General features: G+C 36.1%; 1 protein-coding gene across 6 annotated transcripts in view; it reads left to right on the top strand.

Moving 5' to 3' along the window:
- PEAK1 (pseudopodium enriched atypical kinase 1) overlaps positions 1–24,760 on the top strand; it is a 319,580-nt gene that overhangs the window by 112,464 nt on the left and 182,356 nt on the right. For 5 of the 6 annotated variants that reach the window (XM_059180298.1, XM_059180296.1, XM_059180297.1 and 2 more), the window contains one exon: positions 23,657–23,738. The gene's annotated coding sequence lies outside the window, so the exon portion shown is untranslated. Of the gene's footprint in view, positions 1–2,778; positions 2,929–23,656; positions 23,739–24,760 lie in introns of those variants that run through there. The other variant, XM_059180300.1, reaches the window with a different exon arrangement.

Genomic DNA, 24,760 nt, shown 5'->3' with positions numbered 1-24,760 from the left:
CCTGCTTCTCCTCTGCAGGAAGCCTGCTTCTCCTCCTCCCATTCACCCTGTTTTTGTTCCCTCTCGCGTTGTCTCTCTGTCAAGTAAATAAGTAGAATCCTTAAAAAAAAGATTTTATTTTTAAGTAATCTCTACACCCAACATGGGGCTCAGTCTTACAACCCTGAGATTAAGAGTCTCATACTCTACCCACTGAGCCAGCCAGGTGCCTCTTGATATTGTGTTTTTTGTTTTGTTTTTTTTAAATAGTAAAACTTGTACATGATGTCATCTTGTTGACCCAGCTTTGAACAGAAGTTTAGTGTTAATAGCATCTTCTCCAATAATTTAGCTTTTTTTCCTCCTTTCTCATTCTAATATTTGTTGAAAGGTGTAGGAAACAAAAAAGTTCCCTGTGTAACATAACAAGCATTTAATTAAGGGGTAATGCCTGTGGTTCGGGAGTATGTGAAGTGAAACAGAGGTGCTTAATCAGCCTCAAAAGCTATTTACTGCTTCGTAAACTTCAGTGCTCAGTGTCATAAATATTATTACTGTTCTAGGACTCCAGAAAACAATGTAATATCAAAAGTGATTTTTTCTATAGTTAGAGTATGGAAGACTGTCTTCCTAATAGAATTTTGTAGTGAAGCTAATAGTTGGAAAAAGCCTACATACTTGAAATTTTTAACTGAGGTGTTATCAGTAGGGTCTTAAGTAACAAATGAGGGATATGTTGAAATGAAGCAAAGAAGGAAAGGCATTATCACTATTAAGGCTGAAGTTACATTGAGGAATGAGTTACATAATATTGCCATGTATTTATTGAGCACCTCCTGTGGGGCATGGAGTGATAGTTGCTTTACATACATTATCTTTATTCATATAGCCCTGTAAACTCAATTGGTTCTAGTTTTAGAATGATACACAGAAACTCAGTGAGTTTGTCATACAGTTGTATCAGGTTACACTTTTACTCCTCCATTACTTCAAACTGCTTATCAGAAACCTTACATTTAAATAATAATTTTTATATTAATTCTGCTGAATACCTACTAGTATACCTGAAAAGTTAATGCTATCTTAATTCTTAAATCTTTAACCTTTTATTTTTTCCATATTCAGCATTTATTAAGCAGCTAGTAAATTCTTTTTTTTAAGATTTTATTTATTTATTTGACAGAGAGAGAGATCACAAGTAGGCAGAGCACCAGGCAGAGATAGAGGGGGAAGCAGGTTCCCCACTGAGCGGAGAGCCTGATGCGGGGCTCAATCCCAAGACCCTGAGATCATGACCTGAGCTGAAGGCAGAGGCTTAACAACTAAGCCACCCAGGCACTCCTAGTATATTCCTAATATTAAGTATTATGATAGCTGTAACCAAATATGAAGACCTTGTCTATAAACCCAGAGTTTAAAAACTGATAAATATTCCAACCTTGTATACACAGAATTTTGAAGAGAACTCAAGCAGAACAAGGTTTTTTTCCCAATATTTTGCGATTGTTGGCCAGACCCCTTCCAAATTGTCCCCCTTCTGTTTAGATAGGGAAATGCACATAAAAGCTAAAATTCAATCTGAATGATGTCTGTATGATCCAGCTTAGGTGGACAAATAAGGAGGGAGTTCAGAGTCGGACGGAAATTCTTTGATAGGAAGGAAATCCTATGCCGTGAGAACCTAGAAGAGGTAGTTAGCATAAGAACTTCTGAAGCAGGAAAGGTTTTACAGAAAAATTGTTATTGGAGTCAAGAAAAAAAAATTTATGCTGGTCTTTACAGAATCTAAGAGAAGGCTTTTGTTAGGATTATAACATTTTACTAACCTTAATGTTTATATCTATCACTTGCTTATACTGTTATTTCCTCTGTGAGCTACTGTTATTCTGTAGATCTTTTATTCCAGTAATGTTTTCAAAAAGGTCCTACATTCTATGTGAAAATGTAAGCAGTAGGAGTTAAAAAGTTCAAACAGTTGATGTTTGTTTAAGAAAAGTTGCTGATCATCATGTCCACTTCCCTTGTTTTGCTCGCAAAGAAGCCAAGACCTAGATAAACTGTAAAGTGCTTGTTATCAGATACTTATAAGCCTCAGACCTGGGAATTGGCTTGGGTTATAGCCATGGTTTTGTCCTAAAGCTAAAACTCTAGTTGAAGAATGCATGAGGTTGGTAATACTTTAATAATAAAAAATAATTTGTATTTCTCTGCATTGTTTTTCTTCATTGGCTTTGGGAGAGAAGTGATTAAAGAAATGTGAAGTAATAGAAGTATCCAAGATGGATTATAGATGATAATTTAGGTAAAAAATGGAGAAACTTTACTTCAGAAAGTTCAGCTTTTTAAAGTGGAATCACTTAATTTATGAAGATGTTTATGTACATGCCATCTTTTTAATGTTTACTATAATGTGAAGATGGCAAATTTAATAAAAAGCCTGAGTATGTGAGGTAATAGTGGCAATAGAATTTGTAAGCTCAGATTTATTCATACATTCTTCTTTTAACTGTCCTTTTAACTGAAGTGAAATTGATGGGGAAAACATGAAGTTATGGAGAGTTTGGAATAGGGATGCCTTTGGGTTGACTGTGATTATCATAATGTATTTCAACCTTGAAACTGAGCCCTGGATGACAGAGGAAGGCAGCTTAGACATAAGAAAATGCCAGAGAGACAAAATAACCTTCAGCTAGTCTATAAAAGAATGATTAAGCAGTTCCAAATGTAAATGCCATATTCTATCACACAGCCATTTCCAGGGATTTTAAATGACCATAACTGTTCTTTTTCTGGATCTAGAAAGGCACTTCAATTCTGAATGGCATAAGAAAATATTTGGAGCCTGCTGCCAGCCTTCTTCTAGTTGCTTTACCCAGGAGATAGTGTGTGCAAAAGCCAAATTGTTTCTGAAGGACAATGTAAAAATGATACAAGATCAAAGGATAAAAGGTATCCTCAGAATTTCTGTAGTTAAGTCCAATTGAGGGTTTAGAATTTGAGGTCTTACTGATTACATCACTTACTCCTTTAAACTCTGACTAGTTACTCTTCCATCACTTTTCTTCAAATACTCAAAAAGAGAAAATGGCTAAACGAGAATGTACATGATAACTGCCATTATAATTTGCCATATATACTAATATATCCTAGTGAGAACAACCTACAACATATATAAAATGAAGATATTAAATTATTTCTAAGTCCCTTTTTTGTAAAATTCTTACAAAACACTCATCTATTGCACTATTCTAAGTTTTACCCATTTTCCATTGAATTATACCCTATCAATCAGATTAATTTCCAGAAGACCCTACATTAAATAGCTACACATTTGTCATTTAGGGGTCTACATTAAATATACAATTGAGTACAAATTTTGGTTTTTTCCTATCTTTATAAATCTCCCCCCGCCTTATACTTGTTTAGTGATTTCTAATTTGCATGTAATTTTTCCATATATTGTCATTTCATCATTATAATAACCCTGTGTAGTGATAAGTGCAGGAAGTACTATATGCATGTACAAATAAGTACCAAGTCCCAAGTAAGTTAGGTGATTTGTGTGAACAGTTTTCTCAAACTTTTTAGTTTCAGGAAATCCCATTTAAAAAGCACTCTCCAAAATGAAATGCTAAGGTATAGATCTGAGAAAATATATACAGAATATATACAGTGTATATATATATATATATATATATATATATCCATACACACACAGTGGAAAACTATAAAACACTGATTTAAAAAAATCAAAGATCTATATAAATGGGGAGATAATCTGTTTGTGGATTAGAATACTTAATATTGTTAAGATATCCGTTGTTTCCATTTTTCCATTTTAATCTATAGACTCAACCCAGTCCCAGTCAAAATCCCAGTAAACTATTTTATAGGTATCATCTTACTAATTCTTAAGTTTATATGGAAAACAAAAGTCCTAAGAAGGCCAACACAATATTGAAAATGAACAAAGAAAATGAACAAAGTTGGAGTACTCACACTACCTGATTTCAAGACTCAGTATAAGGCTACAGTAAAAGACAGTATTATTGGCAAAAGAATAGACAGGATTCAAATTCAAAAAGAATTCAAAAGAATTAACAGGATAGAATAGAGAGTCCAAAATAAATCCACACAAATCTAGTCAGCGATATTTGACAAGAGAGCAAAAGCAATTCAATGGACAAAGGATAGATAGTCTTTTCAATAACTAGTGCTGGAACATATGTAATAAGTGAACCTAGGCACAGACCTTATGATTTAAGCAATAGGTAACACAAAATAGTCATATACCAGATATTAACATGAAAAACTATAATACTTATTGAAGAAGACATAGGAGAAAATTGATATGACTTGTGGGTTTGGCAATGAGTTTTAAAATACATTAGTAAGAGAATGCCTAGGTGGCTTAGTCAGTTAAGTGTCCAACTGTTGATTTTGGCTCAGGTGATGATTTTAGGACTGTGAGATTGAGCCCCACATGAGGCTTCATGCTGGGTGTGGAGCCCGCTTACCATTCTCTCTCCTCTTCTCCCTTGGCCCCTCCCCCTCTTTAAAAATAAAAAGTAAAAATAAATAAATAAAACAAAATACATTAGTAATGTGATCCAGGGAAGAAAAGAAATGGATAAGTTGGGCTTAGTTAAAATTGAAAACTTCTGCGTGATGCAAGACACTGTTAAGAGACTGAAAAGACAAGCCACAGACGGGGAGAAAATACTTGCAAAACACATCTGATAAAGGATTTGTATCCAAAATAGGTAGAGAACTCTTAAATCTCAATGAAATCAACTCAATTGAAAAAATGAACAAAAGCTTTGAAGAGACATTTCATCAAAGAAGATGTATAGGTGGCAAATAAGTATATAAAAGATATTCAACATCATAGATCATGAGGGAATTTCAAATTAAAATAATAAGAAGATACCATTACATACCTGTTAGAATGGGTAAAATTTAAAACAAAAACAAATTCTGACAAGGATGTGGAGCAACATTATTTTTCATTCTTTGCTGGTGAGAATGCAAAATGCTATAACTACCTTGGAAAACAGTTTGATGTTTCTTACAAAACTAAGTGTAGTTTTACCATACGAACCAGCAAATGCACTCCTAAGTATTTACGCAACTAATTTGAAAACTCATATTTACCAAACCTGCACACAAATGTTTATAGTAACTTTGTTCATAATCTGCCCCCAAACCAAAAACAACCAAGATATCCTTCAGTAGGTGAATGAATAAACTTTAGTACACCCATAAATGGAATATTATTTGGTGATGAAAAGAGCTATCAAACTGTAAAGACATAGATGAATCTTTAATGCATACTGTTGAGCTAAAGAATTCTGTCTGAAAATGCTACATTCTGTACAAGTCCCATTATATGACATTCTGGAAAAGGCAAAAATAAGGGTTAGTGAAAGGATTAGTAGTTGCCAAGAGCCAAGGGGAGCAATTAGCTGGGGAGAGGGTTGATGAGGTGAAGCACAGGGGCTTTTTTAGGGTAGTGAATGTATTTTGTACAATACTGTAATGGTGAATATAGGACAGTAAGTATTTGTTAAAACCTGTGGAAACTTATAGCAGAAAGAGTGAATATTAATGTATACAAATTTTTTTTTAATGTATACAAATTTTTAAAACTTCATTTAGATGATCAGGGATCCCAGTATGGGGTGTAAAATGTGACAAAAGAATGTAAATGTATTGCAGATATATGAAACAATGTCAGTGAAAGGGATAGAGGAATAAGGTGCTGATCTAAGTAACTTTGGAAATCAGTGCAATCTGTAAGACTAAAAGGGAAAAGGAATATATATGTAAACACTGTACTCTCATACAGGGGGTTCATGGGGTTCAGGGTAACAATTTCAAAACTACTGTACATGTTTCTACTATTGTAATGGAGTTATAAGTAAACAGGGAGAAGAAGCTAGTATGATATATGTGCTAATGGATTAGATTTGGAGACATTAATTAGTATGAGTGCATGTTTAGCTTAATATGGATATGGATGATTATATATAGAAATGTTCATAGATATGTGTGTATATATACACAGGTTAGTAAACACAGTTATAAGTATTCTTGGAAACTTCATATTGAATGAATTTTGGTATTTAATGTTTTTCCTTGGCTTGCCTCTTTGCAAGGGTCGGGGTGGATGTTTAGTTCCCTTCTGGGTCCTGCTGGCAGGGGCTTGGTAGGGAAGGAAGGAATAGAAGTGCCGACTATTACCACTTTGTACAGTCTTGTCCTCCCTAGGTGCTGCTGGGAATGGTTGAAGTTTAGCTCCCTGTGGGCCTTCTAACGCCAGAGAAGCACATAGGTAGGAGGCACAATATTTTAGAGATGCTGAAAGAACATTGAGGAGAAACTGTCAATGACAAGGAAAAGAGAGGGATTTTAAGATAGAATTTATAGACTACAGCTCTACCATTCTGCTATCCTAAACTGTGGTCCTTGACATCTTAAGTCATATAGTCTCCATAGGCTTTTTGAATTAAGAGTTTTAAAAAAGGATAAGTTTAAAGGACCATTTAACTCATTATATTCCACCCAGCAATCAGTGTTTAAGGAAGAAATGTGATAAGGGCAGTTACTGGGTCTTCTCAAAGTTGGAATTAAAGATACCAAAGAACAGAAGCTGTAGGACTTTTCTTCCTTAAGAATAAATATGGTCAAAAGAGAGATTTATCGTTGTGACTGACCTGAAATAACGGTGTTTTTTTATTTTTAAGAAATGATGAAAATGACTGTTCTCTCCTATGTTGCTAGTTACATATGTGATCACTTCTAAACCAACAACATATCTTTGGTCTGCATTAGACTAGTTTAAAACTGAAGGTAGTTAGAATCTCTGACAATTATGGTATAGTTGTTAAACTCTTTTAAAATGGCTGAGTTTTCTTCATCTAGAAGTTGAAAACCTAAAACATAACGATAAAAACAACTACCTCTTTGAAAATCATGTGATGAAGAGTACTTGAAAAATTTTAAGTTACAGTGCTTCTGTTCTTTGGATGATGGAAGAATTGATTGAAGTACCTGAAATACATTAGTTTCAATAAATATTTGCTGTGAAATGAATGTTGAATAATCTTAAAAGATTGGAAAATATTGGCATTAATTTCTCATTGAGCAAGAAAGGAAATTTCTTGCCTATATTATTCAATATCTGTTCTCAATAGAGAATTTGGGATGTGATGTAAATGAAAGGTACTGTGTTAATCTTGAATTGAAATCATGCAGTGAGGAGGAAACCTATCATTAAATAGCAAAATCTATTTCGTTTTCTTTGCTGCAGTTTAAACAATGTAGGATACACTGCATAGTAGTAGTGATCATTGCCCACTTTTGGGGACTTCTGAAATCTATTACCATTTGAAAAACTCTATTACTAAATCCATTGTGCTCCCTGTGGCTGGGGGCAAACTGAGAGTGATTGCCTAGTATACTTCATAGGAGAAATCCTTCTCAGCTCATAGATTTTTTAAAAAAATATTATTAGATTCTGTGGCTGCCAGAAAAATAGAAAATTCTGCCTATTTATAGCAGAATTCCTCCTTTGCAACCAATTTTCTTTTTATTCAAGCTATCTTCCCCAATTCCACTGAAAGCTAGTATTATAAGAAGATTGGTACATCTGAGCTTCTAAGATCTGCAGTCTCTGCTTTTGGCTCATCCAGGTGCACAAATATCTTGGTTATAGGAAATGACAGTCACGGCATGTACTAATTTCCTAGAGGATCTGAAAGATAGTAAAGTAGGACATTGTGCAATGTGAAGGAAAACATGCCAGAGAAGTTTTTGTTTTCCATTGGAAAGACTTCTTTACCTAAAAGGTCAGTCATTAAAAGGAAAAGAGACAGCAAGTAATCTGCTAAATTTTCTGCTAGGATTCTTTACTATTTTCAGCTAGATGACCTACTTAAATATTCTGCAAATGCCCCAGTTTGTGATGAGGATATTGGTAAGCAAAAGTTGTGCAAAATCTCCGAGGAAATCTATATAATCTGTCATGAATTTTGTTTTTATTTAAAGGTATAGGTGAGAAAAAGGGGTAACTTTTAATAGTTGAAATGTTAATAAATCAGCAACTATGGGGTTTTAAAATATTTGAATTGAAGGACCATTTTTTCTTCAATAATGTCAATTCAGTCCATTTGTTTTCCTTACAGATATTAATGATCTGAAACCTATCACAGAAAAATAAGGGCCAGGAGGACAGGCACACCTTGTTACATTGTGCTTTGCTTTATTGCACTTTGCAGAAAACTACTTTTTTCTTTTTTCTTTTACAAATTGAAGGTATATGCTAACCTTGCATCAATGAGGCAAGTCTCTTGGCACCATTTTTCCAACAGCATTTGCTCACTTCATGTCTCTGTGTCCCATTCTGTTTATTCTTGCAATATTTCAAACTTTTTCTTCATTATATTTCTTAATGGTGACCTGCAATTGGTGATTACAACTTGTTGATGCCTCAGATGATGGTTAGCCTTTTCTAGCAATAAAGTATTTCTTGGTTTTGGACATAATACTATTGCACACTTAATAGACTGGTATAGCGTAAATATAACTTTTTTATGCACTGGGAAACCATGTCAGTTGACTCACTTTATTTTGATATTTATTGCAGTGGTGGTCTGAAACCAAGCCCACATTATTTCTGAAGTTGTCTGTAATTGAAGTTTGAGGTATACTTATTTTGTTAATGCTATTGGTTATAGTGATATCCACAAATATTTATCCATTATAATTTGCAAAGCATGGATCCTTAGAGTCCAATGAATTTTGTAGTTTGAAAAGCAGTATCACTGGGACTTTTAAAAATTTTTTTATTTATTTTTATTTATTTTTAAGATTTTATTTATATATTTGACAGAGAGAGATCACAAGTAGGCAGAGAGGCAGGCAGAGAGAGAGAGAGGAGGAAGCAGGCTCCCTGCTGAGTAGAAAGCCCGATGCGGGACTCCATCCCATGAGATCATGACCTGAGCCGAAGGCAGCGGCTTAACCCACTGAGCCACCCAGGTGCCCCACTGGGACTTTTGACGTAAAAACCTAGTCCATTTCTTTTTTTTTTTTTTCAGCCTATCATCAATTTTCACCTGTCTACAGACTTTTTTTTTTATTTTAAAAAATTCTAATTTAAAAATGTTTTGAGAGAGATTGTGAGCGCAAGGAGTGGTAGAGGGAGGGGGTGGGAGAGAATCTCAAGCAGGCTTTTCGCAGTCTCATGACCCTGAGATCAGTGTCTTAGCCAGTCAAGAGCTAGAAGCCTAACCGACTGAGCCTGCACACACCCCCAAATTTATTTATTTTTTTAAACAAGGAGTTTAAGTTTCAAGACATTTTAAGTTGACTTGAAGGGAAAACTATCTAGGATTCATTTCTTTTCGAGTAATTTATCCCTGTTGAAAGACAAATTGCCCTTCAGGTAATAGCTGTATACAAAAAAAGTTATAAAATCGTTCTTGGTTTTACCATGATAAATGAAAAACATTAAAATTCTCCAGTAGAATAGGAATGCAAGGATTTTTATGTTTTTCTTTTTTTGTTAAACAGTGAGAGCAAAAATAACTTACTGGAATATAAAAATGAGAATTGAATGAGCATGCCACCAATGGAGAAAGAGGGTATTTTCCCAGAACCAGTATTTTCCCCATCCCATCTCCATCTGATGTTGATCAAAACATACCTCTGGCCATTTAGTTTTAAAAAACGCTGTATAAGGGGCACCTGGGTAGCTTAGTCGGTGAAGCGTCTGCCTTCAGTCCAGGTCATGATCCTGGGGTCCTAGGATCAAGCTCCACACTGGGCACCCTGCTCACCAGGAAGTCTGCTTGTCTCTCTCCCTCTACCCCCTTTTCCCAGCTCTTGCTCTCTCTTTCTCTCAAATAAATAAACAAAATCTTCAAAAAAAAATACAAAAAGCTTGTGCACATACACAGTTACTTTATGTATGATAAAGGAATGGGGAAAACGAAAGAACAGAGAAAACTAAACTGTAGTAGTCAAGATGTGGTGGAATCAAATTGTGACTTTCTCACTGAGAGTGCCTTCTTGGCCTGGAGGAACAGAGTTCTGGGGTCAAGCAGCAGATTCCCTTTTTAATAAACACTTCCTGTCTGCTGCTGGAACACATCAGTTGTATTCATCCTCCACTTCCAGCTGCACAGGTGTGTCTGTTTCATTGATTGGCTGCCCATCAGTTGGCAGACTGATCTGCCCCATTGGCAAACCCTGTCTTCACACTGGGCTTTCGTTAGTTGACTAAGTGGTATATCCACTTGGTCTTACATGGCATCACAGGACCATCCTGCCCCACCACCTTCAAATAAATAGGATCATTGTTCTCAGTCTTGACTCCTTCCTTGGGCTTTTTGTTGGCCACGGTGGGCACCGGAGTCTCCCCAGCTGCTGCTTCACAAAAGGGGTACCAGGTCCCCACCAAGAGAGCACACAGTCCTCACCGGGAGTAGCAAAAGAGGGAGGTGGCTGCCAAGTAGAATCTGTCTACGGATTCTAGAGAGCTTAGAGACATCTTATTATGGTAAAATCGCCCATGACAAGTATTTTCACCTGCTTGACCAGGACTGTGTGACAAGGGGACTGAATTCCTCCAAGGAGGACGAGTTGTTATGTCAGCTGAAGTGACACAGGCTTCAGGGAAGAGGCAGTCACAGGTGTTAGTAACACATTACTTAACTCTAAGGCTTGTAGAAGTTTTTAAGAACATACATTTTTAAATTGGCAGCTTGGAGTGAGTTTGAAATTAGAATATTTTACTTCTATTACCATTTGAAGCTGTGAAAATGTTGATTTTAAGTAACTACTGTGGTATATGTGTTTTTTCCCAGCAAATGGCACTAGTACTTGCCCATAGCATCTATCAAGTCAGCGGCTCCAGGAGCAACCATGCTATGTGTGTATCCTGAGACCTAACTTCAGCAAATGGAACTCATACTGAACTCTTCCAAATTCAGTTTGATACCCTAACAGGGAGTGACAGTGAAACATTGTCTGAATCTTTCAGATCTGTGGGGATTTTTTGTTTTTGTTTTTGTTTTTCAATTGATTACTCCTGATTTAGTCCAATTTTGGTCACTTTAGACCAAGTTGGAAATTATATATTTGATATCAGAATATGACAGTAATTGATATCCCCAGGGGGCATTCGCTATGCTATAGTACCTGGTGCTTTGGGCCAAAGTTCAAAGTGTGCTTCTGTGTGTATATATATGTGTATGTGTGTGAATCCCTCCCTCCCTTTTGCTCTCTCTCCCTATCTACCTTCCTTCCTTTCTTATTTCCTTCCCCCCTTCCTTCTTTCCTTCTTTATAATGTTTCCCCCTTAATCATGACATGTAGATTCTTCTCTTACTCCATGGTGGCCCATTTATTCCATCCATTATGCCTCAGTGTTTTCTCATTCTTTTTATTGTGGTAAAATGGATTAAGCATAAATTTTACCATCTTAACCATTTTATGTGTAGAGTTGACATTATATACATTCATAGTGTGGAGCCATCAGCACCATCCATCTCTGTAACTCTTTTCATCTTGTAAAACCGCTCTATGCTTACTCAACAGTAACTCCTTATAGGATTGATGACAATACTGACTCCATCATTGGCCCTTTGTCTTGTTTATGTCCTCTCTGTGACCTCTCTTGGGGGCTACATGTCCCAGGCCCCTTGGAGATTAGGATATATGCCTTAGAAATGCCCACCAGGGTTGGAATGTGGGGAGGATTGCTTTGGCTTTGACTCTCTGTAAATTTGTTCAAATGACATAGTCTTTCCTCTTCTTGTTGCACAAATAACATCATGAGATGTGTCAATTAGGTGAATGCAGAGCCTCGAAATGCACGTGACCCTTATGAGCTCCCTACAGTGCGCCCTGTGTCCCCTTGCTCTATAAAACCTGTAGCTAAGGGCCAGACTTTTTGGGAAATAACTGTGTAGGTCTGGATCATCATTCGCTTGATCCTCCCCCTCAATTCGTTAACCTGAGTGAAACTTTGTAAAATGTATGGCATTGTCTACTTTGTTTTTTGGTCTCAAAATGTCTTTTAATTCTGGAGGATACTTTATATAGCCTCGACCTTCTAATACTCCCCATTCTCCTTTGCCCCTAGCCCTGTGGCATCCACCATTCTACTTTCTGTCTCTATGATTCTGACTACTTTAAGTACTGCTTAAAGTATCTTATATGGGATCATTGTCTTTGTGTGACTAGTTCATTTCCCTAATGAACTAATGAAGGCTAATGTCTTCAAGGTTTGTCTGTGTTGGCAGCATATGGCAAAATTTCTTTCCTTTTTGAAGCTGAATAGTATTCCATTGTATTCATTCATCTGTCAGTGGACACTTGAGTGGCTTTTGTATGTTAACATTGGTTTAGTAGTGCTGCTTGCCTTCACTTCTTTTGGGTATAGACTCAGAAGTAAATTGCTGGGTAATATGGTAACTATTTTTAATTTTTGAGGAATCACCATTATGTTTTCTGTAGCAACAGTTATCATTTTAAATTAGTACTAGTAGTGTACAAGTGTTCCAATTTCTCTACAGCCTCACCAGAACTTGTTATTGTCTTTCTGCCCTGCCCTCCCTGCCCTGCCCTGCCCTGCCCTGCCCTTCCCTTTCCTCTTTCTCTCGTACTAGCCATTCTATTGGATGCGAAGTAGTATCTCATTATACTTTTGATTTGCATATATGTGAAATATATGTGAGGGTTTATTTCTGGGTTTTTTGTCTCTTTTGTAGTGTCTTTGTCTGACTTTGACATCAGGGTGATGCTGACCTCATAGAATGAATTAAGAAATGTTTTCTCCTCTTCAGTGTTTTAGGAAAGTTTGAGGAGGACTGCTTTAGTTCTTTAAATGTTTGGCAGAGTTCACTAGCGAAACCATCAGGTCCTTTGTTTGGAGATTTTTGATTGCTGATTTAATCTCCTTACTAGCTATAGGTCTATTCAGATCTATGTTTTCATGATTTATTCTTCATAGGTTTTGTGTTTCTAGGAATTTGTCCATTTCCTCTAGGTTATCCTGTTTGTTAATGTATAGCTGTTCACAAAACCCTTTTTAAAAAAATTTTTTATTGATTTATTTGAGACAGAGAGAGTGCAAGATGCATGTTTAGACTGGGGGGAGGGGCAAAAGAGGAGGGAGAGGGACAGGCAGTCTCTGCCCTAAGCACAGAGCCCATTGTGGGGCTGTATTTCAAGACCCTGAAATCACAACCTGGGCTGAAACCAAGAGTCCAACACTCAACTGACTGAGCCACGCAGGTGCCCCAAACTCTTTTATAATCCTTTTTATTTCTTTAGAATTGGTAGTAAGGACTCCACTTTAATTTTAGTGAATGATTTTAATAATTTGAGACTTTTTTTTCTTAGTCCATTTAAGCTAAAGATTTGTCATTTTGTTGATCTTTTCAAGGAACAATCTTTTCAAGAAACTTCTGGTTTCATTGATTTTCCTCTATGGTTTTTCTGTTCTGTATTTCCTTTATCTCTGCTCTAATCTTTATTATTTCCTTCCTTCTGCTATCTTGGGTTTAGTTCTTTTTCTAGTTGCTTAAGTTGTAAGCTTAGGTTGCTGATTTGAGCTTTTTCTTTTTCTTTTTTTTTTTTTTTTTTTTTAATGCAAGCATTTATAGCTATGTATTTTCCCCTTAGCACTGCTTTCCCTGCCTCCGTCAGTCTTGGCATGTTGTATTTTCATTTTCATTCATGTCTAAGTATTTCCTAATGTCTCTTGTGAGTTCTTTTTTTAATCCATTGGTTGCTGAAGAGTGTGTAGTGTAATTTCCACAAATTTGTGAATTTTCCAGTTTTACTTCTGTTCTTGGTTTCTAACTTTATCCTGTTGTGGCTGGAAAGGATATTTTGTGTGATATTTATCTTTCTAAATCTGTTGAGGCTTAATTTGTGGCTGAACATATGGTCTGTCCTGGAAAATGTCTTACATGCATCTGTGAAGAATATATACTCTGTGTTGGGTAGAGGGTTCTGTATATCTCTTTTGGGTCTAGTTGGTTTATGATGTTTAGTCCTTTATTTCTTATCTTCTATCTGGTTGCTTTATCCATTATTGTGAGTGGGATGTTGAAGCCTCTAACTATAATTGTACAACTCTTTATTTCTCCCTTTAGCTTGTTTATTTTTTTTTTTTGAAGATTTTTATTTATTTATTTGAGAGAGAGAGCACATGAGCAGGGGGGAGGGGCAGTGGGTGAGGGAGAGGGAGAAGTAGACACTCCACTGAGCAGGGAGCCAGTCCCTGGGCTGGATCCCAGGACCTTGAGATCATGACCTGAGTCACTGAGTTGCCTCCTGCCCTCAATTTTGTCAGTTTTTGCTTTATATGTTTTGGTGGTCTGTCAGTAGATGTGTAAATGTGCAGAACTATTGTATCTTCTGCTGTATTGAATCATTTATTAATATATAATATCCTCTCTAGTTTTTAATGAGACAAAATCATGAATGTTTTAAAAAGCAATAAATCTTTAAGTTAATATACTTTTTCCTCCATCTGAAAAGTTAAATATTTAAAATGGCTCCTCGGGGCGACTGGGTGGCTCAGTTGGTTAAGCAACCACCTTCGGCTCAGGTCACGGTCCCGGAGTCCCAGGATTGAGTCCCGCATCAGGCTCCCAGCTCCATGGGGAGTCTGCTTCTCCCTCTGACCTTCCCGCCTCTCATGCTCTCTCTCACTGTCTCTCTTTCAAATAAATAAATAAAAATCTTTAAAATAAAATAAAATAAAATGGCTCCTCATTGTAATTATATCACTTACAACTTTTATTTTTATATAAATTAACAAATAATTTGTTTATTGCAGATATGCCAAATTCTTTGTAGGAAGAATATTCACTGTTGAAGTTTTAGCTGATAAAACAATATATGCAGATAAAACATGAAGGGAAACATTGTTTCTCCCCATTTAAAAACAAAAATTGATGTATTTGAAAGTTGGTGGATACAGCTATAAAGCATAAGCTCATTCTTACTATTCTTTTTTTTTTTTTTTTAAAGAGATTTTATTTATGTATTTGACAGAGATCACAAGTAGGCAGAGAGGGTTGGGGGGAAGCAGGCTCCCCACTGAGCACAGAGAGGCAGATGTGGAGCTCGAGGCTTAACCCACTGAGCCACCCAGGCACCCTCATTCTTACTATTCTAACATTTTGGTTTCTTATGAAATGGATATTCCTCCTGTAGAAATAATTGTAAGAAAAGTCTGATCCCCTGTTGAAATTTTTTCAGTTTTGCTTATGACCTACTGATGCTTTATACAGTACTCTCCTGGAATTTACTGAACTACAGTCTTGATGCTGTTTTTTGTATTAAGATAAGTCAGTTTTCAGTATTAATAATTCTGTGGTAACCTACATGGAGAATAGTTTCTGCTTAAATGAATTAGGAAATGGTAAATCTTTAATAATAAGGTTAAAGTATTTGAATTTTGGGAAGGGAGAATTAATTAAACATACTTGACAGAAGACCATGTTTTTCTTCAAAGCAGCTATTGTCTCCAAATCCAATAAAGGTGAAGATGCATGAATTCTTAATATAATATTCTGTGGAGATTCTCTTGCTTTAGAACTGTCATTTTTCTCTTCCTTAGTATTGGTTAGTTTTTTGTTACATATACATAATGCTTATTATAACATTCTTATAGGTTAGGAAATATACAACTTAATAAAAATTTAGAAAACAGGCCACTGAAGTTATCATTAATCAGAAATATTTCTGACCCTCAGTGTTGCCTGTACGTATGAGCCATAAGGTCACCCTGAAGAGTAGTCTTTATAAGCTCAATCAAGTTTATTAAAGTCAGAGGAAAATTAATATTCAGGCTTCTACTCTTATTTCTCACTTGATTTAACTTAGAAGTGCTTTAGGACGTTGGCCTACTTTTGTACTATTCATTTATTGGTAGTAATTATTAATTGATGAATTGGGATTTGATGTCAACTATTCTGTATTAACCAGTTTGTTTATCGTATCCTACTTTTCAGTTTGTGGATATTACATAGTTGCATCAAGATGCTTATTTTATTTTATAAAGCATTTTTTCTCTGGTGATGTATAAATATAAGGTCTGGTTAGTTTACTTCCCCATAGCCAGAACGAATCAGGGCCAAATCAAGGAACTCATCTAACCACATTCAGCATCCATGTTTAATTCATATTATTGATGGTGGCGTGTGGTATATATCTTTATGTATACTACATAGGAACTGTAAGTTTCCTCCCAAGACTTAATAGAACCATTTCATTTATAATGCATGTGTATATACTGTTTTATACATTTCATTGTGCTTTCATATTGTTTACATTTCCCTTATCCTCAGAACAACCCTGGGAGATAATCTTTAATAACATTATCTTTAAGTCAGTTGAGTTTCATCAAGATTGTTTTGCTTGGACAAAAATTCAGGTCTCTTGACTTTTTGTTAATCATCTACCTGGTTGCCTACAGAGAAAACAGTAAAACATCTCATGATAATACATGTCAAACTACTGTAATACTAGTAGTTCTTTATTTGCACAGCATTGGCAATTTTCAGAGCACTTATTATTATTTTTAGAAAGAAATTTAGCAGAGTTCTTATATTATTATGCATACTATAATTTTCCTTTATTAGATTCGTATATTCATTAGATGCAGAGTACCTCTATATGCTTTGTACTAGATTGCTTGCTAAAGTACAAAAATAGTCTCTGCATTCAAAGCAGGGGGATCAGGCCATCAGGGCACTGTTAAGAGCTTATGGACAATGTATTACAAACTAAATTTGCTGAGGGCACTGAAGAAACGCTTTTGATAGTGACTTGCGCTATCCTTCTTTCTGCCTTGAATGTAGAGATAATGCCTCTATCTACTGCAAGTGGCTTTGAAGCAACAAATCAGCACACTTAATGCAGCAAAAAGAGAGGGACTTGGTCTTTGATGACCTTCTTGAGCCTCTGTGATGACCCTAGACTAGGAACTCTGGACTTCTTATGTGGAGAAAAAAAGTTAATGCCATATTTGCTTAAGTTACACCTAAGTCCAATTTTCAATTACTTATAGTCAAATATTTTCTCTCTGTCTTTGTTCTTGACTTTTCAAAACTTTGTTTTAATGGAAATTGAGCATACTCACTAAAATAGACTGTAGTTGAATCTGTATTACCCAGCTGCAGGAGCAATCAGTATTTGGCCAACCTTGTACATTCTTGTACATCCTTAATAATTAGAACTCAAGGAATTTTAGAATAGGAGTATATGAAAATATTATGGAAGTATAGGGAATATAGTGACTAACATGGCCTGAAGTAGAGGTAAAGGCCCATCAGAAAAGTCCATATAAAGCAGGTGACATAAGAGGCTTTGAGGGCAAATAAATAATGGAAGAAAGAGCATTGCTAGTGGAATTTCTGATATGTATAAAGGGTCTTTAAAGGGCAGGATATATTCAAAGAATGGGAAATAGATTACTGTGGCTATAGAGTTTAGCAGAGGTGAGTGACAGTAGATAAATAAAGAAGGACGATTTGGTGTCATCATAATGAAGCATTATATACCATTAACCAAGAAATTTGGAGCTCATCACGTAGGTATCAGGAAGTGAAAGTATAATTAGGTCTTGGAAAACTAACAGTGACAGTAATATAGCCTGTGATTTTGGAGTAGAGAATGGAGAAAGAAGATGGTAAAACTGTGCTAGTGGTCCAAATGATAGAAAGGCATTTAATGATGACTGCAGTGGGCTTGGTCAGGGGGAGAGAGAAACTTTAAGAGATATTTCAGAGGTTGAATCATTATGGGTAAGATGTGCCTGGGTAAGATGTGGAGGAAGGAGTCAGAGTCATAGTGACTTGAGTAGTGATGTAGCAGAAGACAGGTTCAGGGTAAGTACAGAAATGAGCCTGGTGTGTTAAGTTTGAAGTGCACATAGTACATTCAGGTAGAGGTATCCAGTTTGCCAAGTGGAAATACAGAAATGGACCTCAGGAGAGTCTCATACTAGAGTCCCACAACTTATCTTTCCTCTCAGATGTGTCATATGCATATACACACACAAACATACATTCAAATACACACATATACACAGGATATATATACACATAGTTGATCCTCATTCTTCATTGCTTTCATTTCTGCAAATTCCCTTACTTGCTACAATTTATTTGCAACCCCCAAATCAATAATTTTGGTGCTTCCACGATCATTTGTAGATGTACTCAGAGTGGTGAAAAAATGAGTTGCCCGGGGTACCTGGTATAGCATGTGACTCTTGATCTTGGGGTTGTGAGTTCAAGCCCCACATTGGATGTAAGGATTAATTTTTAAAAAATGAGTTATCTTGGGTGCCTGGGTGGCTCAGTGGGTTAAAGCCTCTACCTTCAGCTCAGGTCATGATCCCAGGGTCCTGGGATTGAGCCCTGCATTGGGCTCTCTGCTCGGCAGGGAGCCTGCCTCCCCCTCTCTCTCTGCCTGCCTCTCTGCCTAATGTGATTTCTGTCAAATAAATAAATAAAATCTTTAAAAAAATAAAGAAATAAAAAAAATTTAAAAATGAGTTGCCTGATTTGCACATTCTCAGCTGAGTTTGAACAAGGTGACATTTGCTTTCTTATTTTAACTCTCATACTGTAAGTTAATGTCCTTTTCTCCATTTCCTTAGTGCCAAATTTTTCATATTTTTGCGCCTTTTTGGGCTGTTTAACATGTTCTCCAAAGTGCAGAAGAGCTGTGTAGTGTTCCTAAATACAACATAGTTCTGATATGCCTTATGGCGACATGTGTGTTAGATAAACATTCAGTCGTGAATAACACTATTGAGTTAGATTTTAATGAGTGAACAGTATTTATTAAATAACATGTTTTTAAGTGAAATACACATAAAACAAAATTTATGTATTGATCATTTGATGAAAATGTTATAATCGGAGGCTCACCTTGTATTTCCCATTTCCTAGAAACAGTTGAAGTACAGTATTCACTGATGCAGTGTTGAAGAAAACTTTATAGAACATACCTACCACAATAGTAAGAATTGACTGTGTATGAACATAAAATCTGCTATTCTTTTATGAACAATTCTTACATTTGTACAGTGCAGACTTTGGCCTCAATTTATGGTTAAGATTATCATGACAAGAAATATATAACTCTCTCTTCTTGTTGAAAGATAAATATATATCAGACAAAAACAGTTTGCTGTTTTAGATCAGATAGATGATTCTGTATTGCTTCCTAAGTCAGCAGGTTTTTCATAAAATGGAATTTTGAAGACATTCAGATGACATTGGCTGACAGCATCTAAATGACCATCTATAGCACACTTGAGCATAACGTGGTTGTCAACATCATATTCTTGGGCTGCCAGTTTCTTATATAGCTTGGTGTTACTCTCTTTAGCAAGCTTGTAATATTTTCAGTCCCTCTTCTCTTAGAGAAATTTATTTTACAATGGTGTTTATGTGTGAGGGGGTTTCATAATCGAACACTAGTGTTTGTGCGTTCACATCTGTCAATTTGCTTGAAGACAACAGCTCAAAAGAATTTTTCCACCTTTCATTCACGAATGTTGGTTCATATCAGTAGGGATATTTTAACATGACAGGTATTATGTGAGAGAGGGAATTATCCATATCTTCTGACATAACATCAGTGTTATGTTGAAAATTAACATTCAGCATTGTATCTCACTTTTTATTGTCTGCAAACCTGAAAGCAGGGAATTGGCATTTACAGAGTCAAGGACAAGAAGACATACAACTCCATGTAAATAACTTTTATGCTCCAAAGTGCTTCTGTGCTTTGTCAACATATATCTGTTTTCTAATCACATTTCTTTTTGATATAGAAGATATGCCCTGGGTTGTTATTATCTTATACAGCTATATAGTTAAATATATAAAATAAAAATGGTACAGAATTCCATTTAGAGATGCTTCAGTTTGGGGTGGCTGATTTACTTGTGCTGCTTAAGCTTCTAACTTGATTTCCTTTTGACTAATTGTGTGGTCTTCTAACTAATGTATTAGAGTGAATGTTCTCTGTCTTTACTGCAAGCAGAAGATTTTGTCATTAAGTGTAGTTCAGAGATGACAAAATTTTTTTCCTCTTTTTATTCTTGGTAGATGACTTTAATCTTCACTCTACATATGGGAATATCTCATAGATCTCTTCTTTGTCTGCATTATGACTAGTGTATTTGAGTTTCAGGATTGATATTCTTTAATTATTCTGCATTCAGAGAACAAAATATTTATAGTTTAATTCCTGTTGACTTGAATATTAAGCTTCCTGTATTTTTAGTTTCTTCTTCTCACTTGGAATAATCTAATGTTCTAATAATAAAGGTTAATATTTAGTAAGGTTGACTAGCCCTTGACCTACCTGAAAGAGTCTATGTTAACTTACTCCAATTCAGCAAACTGTCATGCAACATAAAGATATATGATAATTTCAGGATTTCATGTAAAGTTCTTCAGTACATGTGAATTAAGTAGGAGTACTTTCTTAAACCTATAGATTGCAAGGGATTAACTAAAAGATGAAGATATCTTTCTAAACTAATATCCCTCTAATGGAAGAGTAAGGTAATAACTGTAAATGGTAAGTATACCATATAGTTTCAGAGAAAATTATTTGAAAAATCTGGTGATTCATTAGTGGTGGTTCCTAAACCTCTTTATAAGGATGGCAATATTTATGAGTTTATTTTTGCTGTTGACTGTCCCTCCAGCCTTACTATACACATTTCTCCTGTAAATGTGTTCATGTCCATCTCTCTTTCACTCAAATGCTTTCGTTTCCCCTCTTCCACCAATCTGTGAATAAATACTCCTTAAATCTTCAGATCAAAATTTTTTTTTCTCCAGAGAAACACTACAATCCAACTAGTTTCTCTTCTCACTGGCTCTATTTTTATGAACTAATTGCTGCTGTATCATTACTTCGCTTAATCTTAATTTTTGTTCAGTGTAACAAATGTCTCCTGTGTGCTTGTTGTAATGATGTGTGAGCTTGGTGGGGTAGGGAAGTATGCTCCAGGCAGGCTTCCCAGAGGAAGTGACCTTGAAGAGCAAGTAGGAATTTCCTATTCGTGCAAAGGGTAAGGATATATTGGCTAAGAGAACAGCGTGAGAACACATGGGATTCAGTATGGCTGTGGTGTGATAAAGGGGGGGGATATGAAATGAAGCTGAGGAGATAGGCATTAGCCAGGTCATTGAATACTTTAAATGTCGTCCTGTCCATTTTTCCTGTGGGTGAGCTTTGACTTCATTCTATGGAGAGTAGCCATGGAAGGGTCTGACACATTATGGTGTGTGCTGTGACAAGATTTTCATTTTAGAGTGATCATTATAAATGATTCTGGGGTAGGATAAGAGTGGGCCAGTTGGATTACTGAATTGGCCATATTGAGAGATAATGACCTGGATTTGAGTACTATTGATAGGGATGGAATTGAGAAAGTAGACTTGGAACATGTTTAGAGTAGAAATCAATGAGGTTTTAAGATGATTGGTGAACTGTGATTACTGCTAGACTTTTGGCGTGTCTAAGTGGCTGCTGCATTGTTAACCAGAGCAGGGAACTGAAAGAGTGGATGGATTTTAGGAAGAGATGAAAAGCTCACTTTTGAACATGTTGAGTTTTTACCTATGGTATATTCAGGTGGGAATATCTAAAAACAACAGGATGTTGGAGTCTGAGGCTCAGGTGAAAGGTCAGAATTAGGGGTTATCATGTGAGGGGTCCTCCTAGTCCAGGTGGGAATCCAGAGTATGTATGCCAAAACGCTGAACCCTAAGAGGAAAAGGAAAAGAGAAACCCAAGACAGAAATGAAGAGAAGACTCTGTCTTTACCTAATTCCTCTTGAAAGGACAATTTTATCTTTTCTACATCCTCAATCAATACCTTAAATAGTATATTATGTAAAAGATACTCAATAAATGTTTGCCACTTATTTTGTTCAACTAGAAAGCATCTCATTTCCTTAGAGACTTGTTTCATATTTTATCTAATTCCATGACTTGATAAGAAAAATTTTTAAGTATTAATTTTAAGAAATTTTAATTCCAATATAGTTAACATACAGTGTTATGTTCATTTCAGGTATACATTATAGTGATTCAGTTCTCTTCATTACTCAGTGCTTATCATGATAACTGTACTCTTAATTCCCCTTACCTATTTCACCCATCCCCCCCCCCCCCACCTCCCCTCTGGTAGCCACCAGTTTGTTCTCTATCTAGTTAACAGTCTATTTTTTTTGGTTTGTCTCTTTTTCTCTTTGCTCATTTGTTTTGTTAAATTCCACATATGAGTGAAATCACATGGTATTTGTCATTTTGCTTAGGATTATGCTCTAGATCCATCCATTTTGTTGCAGATAAGAATTTTTTGTTTTTGTTTTTGTTTTCTTGTTTTGTTTTGTTTTTACTTGACAGAGATCACAAGTAGGCAGAGGGGCAGGCGGGGGAGGGGAGAAGCAGATTTCCCGCTGAGCAGAGAGCCTGATGTGGGGCTTGGTGGGACTTGATCCCAGGACCCTGGGATCATGACCTGAGCGGAAGGCAGAGGCTTTAACCCACTGAGCCACCCAGGCGCCCCTAGAAATATTTTTAATTCATATCATTTCATGAGCACCTACTGTGTACTAAGCATTGGGTTAAATACTTTACACATGTTATCTGATTTTATCTCTAAAATAACCCTTCATAAGTGGGTTTTATTATTTCCATTTTTGTATTTGAAGAACCTGAAGTTAAGAAAGATTAAGTGAATTAATAACTTTTTCACACATCTATGAAAAACTCCAGAATTCATTATCTTAACCACCACTGATGTTTGGAACAAAAGACCATTTGCCAGTCTTCTGTTTGGGTTCCACTGTGAGAATTATTCTAAACCAAAGGCTCTGATTTATCCTAAATTTTATATGGTCAGTCTTATGTAGATTAGCATAGTAGTTGGACACCTTTGTTCCTGAGTACAGTAAGCCTTTACTTAATTCTTTTTAACTTTCTGGGCCACTACTACTTTATTTTTCTATTAGCAGTTTGCACTAGATGAGTGCTAAATTGCTTATGGTTCTAAAATCCTATAAATCCACGATTTGAATATCTCAAAAACTATTCCTCAGAGTCTACTACCAGGTTTTAGAGATTCACAGACTAGAGGTTTAATGTCTCAATTAAAATTATATGCAAAACATGATTCATGTATATGCATTTTAGGGGAAATGCAATTCACAGTTTTCATCAGATTCTCATAGTTTTATGTCTCACCACTCTCCCTTCACCCAGAAGATTAAGAACTTAGTTTTAGAAATATTTTTGCATAGTATAATGAACTACAGTGCTTCATGAAATCCTGTCCTGAGTAGTTATTTTTAACAAGGTATTGTTATTCATTAGAAGTGATTTTCTGAGGTAAGGTTACTTTTTTTGGCTACTTAAACCCATAGTGTTTCCTAAAGTAAAACACCTCTTAGAGGACTTGAAAACAAGTCCTCTAAGTAGCATGAGTAACAGTTTGTCTCTGCTTAATGGTAAACTAAAGAATGGTTAATTAAAGAATGCTCAGTTTTAAAGTATGATTCAAATAACCTTCACTAATATTTATTTCCTACTTTGCATCTTCTTGTAGGAAAAGAGTATTTGAAGGCCATTTATAAGGAAAGAAGAGGAAGCAATGACATAATGCCTACAGTTGGAGCCAGTTAAACTGGGTTTGTACTTCCTTTTTTCATAATGTCACACATTTATTCTAGTCTTGAATCCCTTTTTTCAACCTCTTGCCTTATTCCAGCATCAAATCTTATAATTTTAAAACTTACCTTACTATGGAAGAGACAAAGATGAATAAGAGATGCCCTTTTCAAAGTATTTGCAATATCTCTGTGAATAAGAAAGACAGAATGATAAAAAACTAGATAATAGTCTACTTTCAGATAAGAAGCTTTGAGAAGTTTGGTAAATTGCTCAAGGTCAAAAGCTCTTCAAACTCTCTCATTCCAAACCTCATTTGCCTTCTATTAGGTCATAATGCTCCTCATTTTATTTAGGTTTAGTTATTGTACAGTTGCCAATAACTGATTTGAGAACCAAGAAAGACCTCATAAATTTAATTTCAGGAATCTTTTTTGTTTTTTAAAAGATTTTATTTATTTATTTGACAGAGAGAAACACAGTGAGAAGAGGGAACACAGGCAGGGGGAGGAAGTGAGAGAGGGAGAAGCAGGCTTTCCACCCAGCAGGGAGCCCAATGTGGGGCTGGATCCCAGGAACCCAGGGTCCTGACCTGAGCTAAAGGCAGATGCTTAATGACTGAGCCAGCCAGGTGCCCCCAGGAATCTTTCTGATGAAGAAAAAGGAGAAAATTCCCTTGAAGTTTAGGAGATTGGAGAAGGGAAGTGTATGTGCCGAACACTGCTCTAGGGCCTTCACATGAATTAGCTCATTTAATTCACAATAACTAGGTGAACTCCTTGGTATTATCTGGTTTTATCCTTGTTTTAAAAATGAGGAGGGGCACCTGGCTAGCTCGGTTGGAGGAACACCTGTCTCTTGATATTGGGATTTTGAGTTCGAGCTCCAAAACAAAACAAAACAAAACAAACTTGGGGCACCTGGGTGGCTCAGTGGGTTGGGCCTCTGCCTTTAGCTCAGGTCATGATCTCAGGTCCTGGGATCAAGCCCTGCTTCAGGCTCTCTGCTTGTCGGGGAGCCTGCTTCCCCTCCCCCCCCCCTT

The sequence above is a fragment of the Mustela lutreola genome, chromosome 7, assembly GCF_030435805.1.
Source record: "Mustela lutreola isolate mMusLut2 chromosome 7, mMusLut2.pri, whole genome shotgun sequence".
NCBI lineage: Eukaryota > Metazoa > Chordata > Mammalia > Carnivora > Mustelidae > Mustela > Mustela lutreola.
This window is presented reverse-complemented; position numbering and strand designations above follow the sequence as displayed.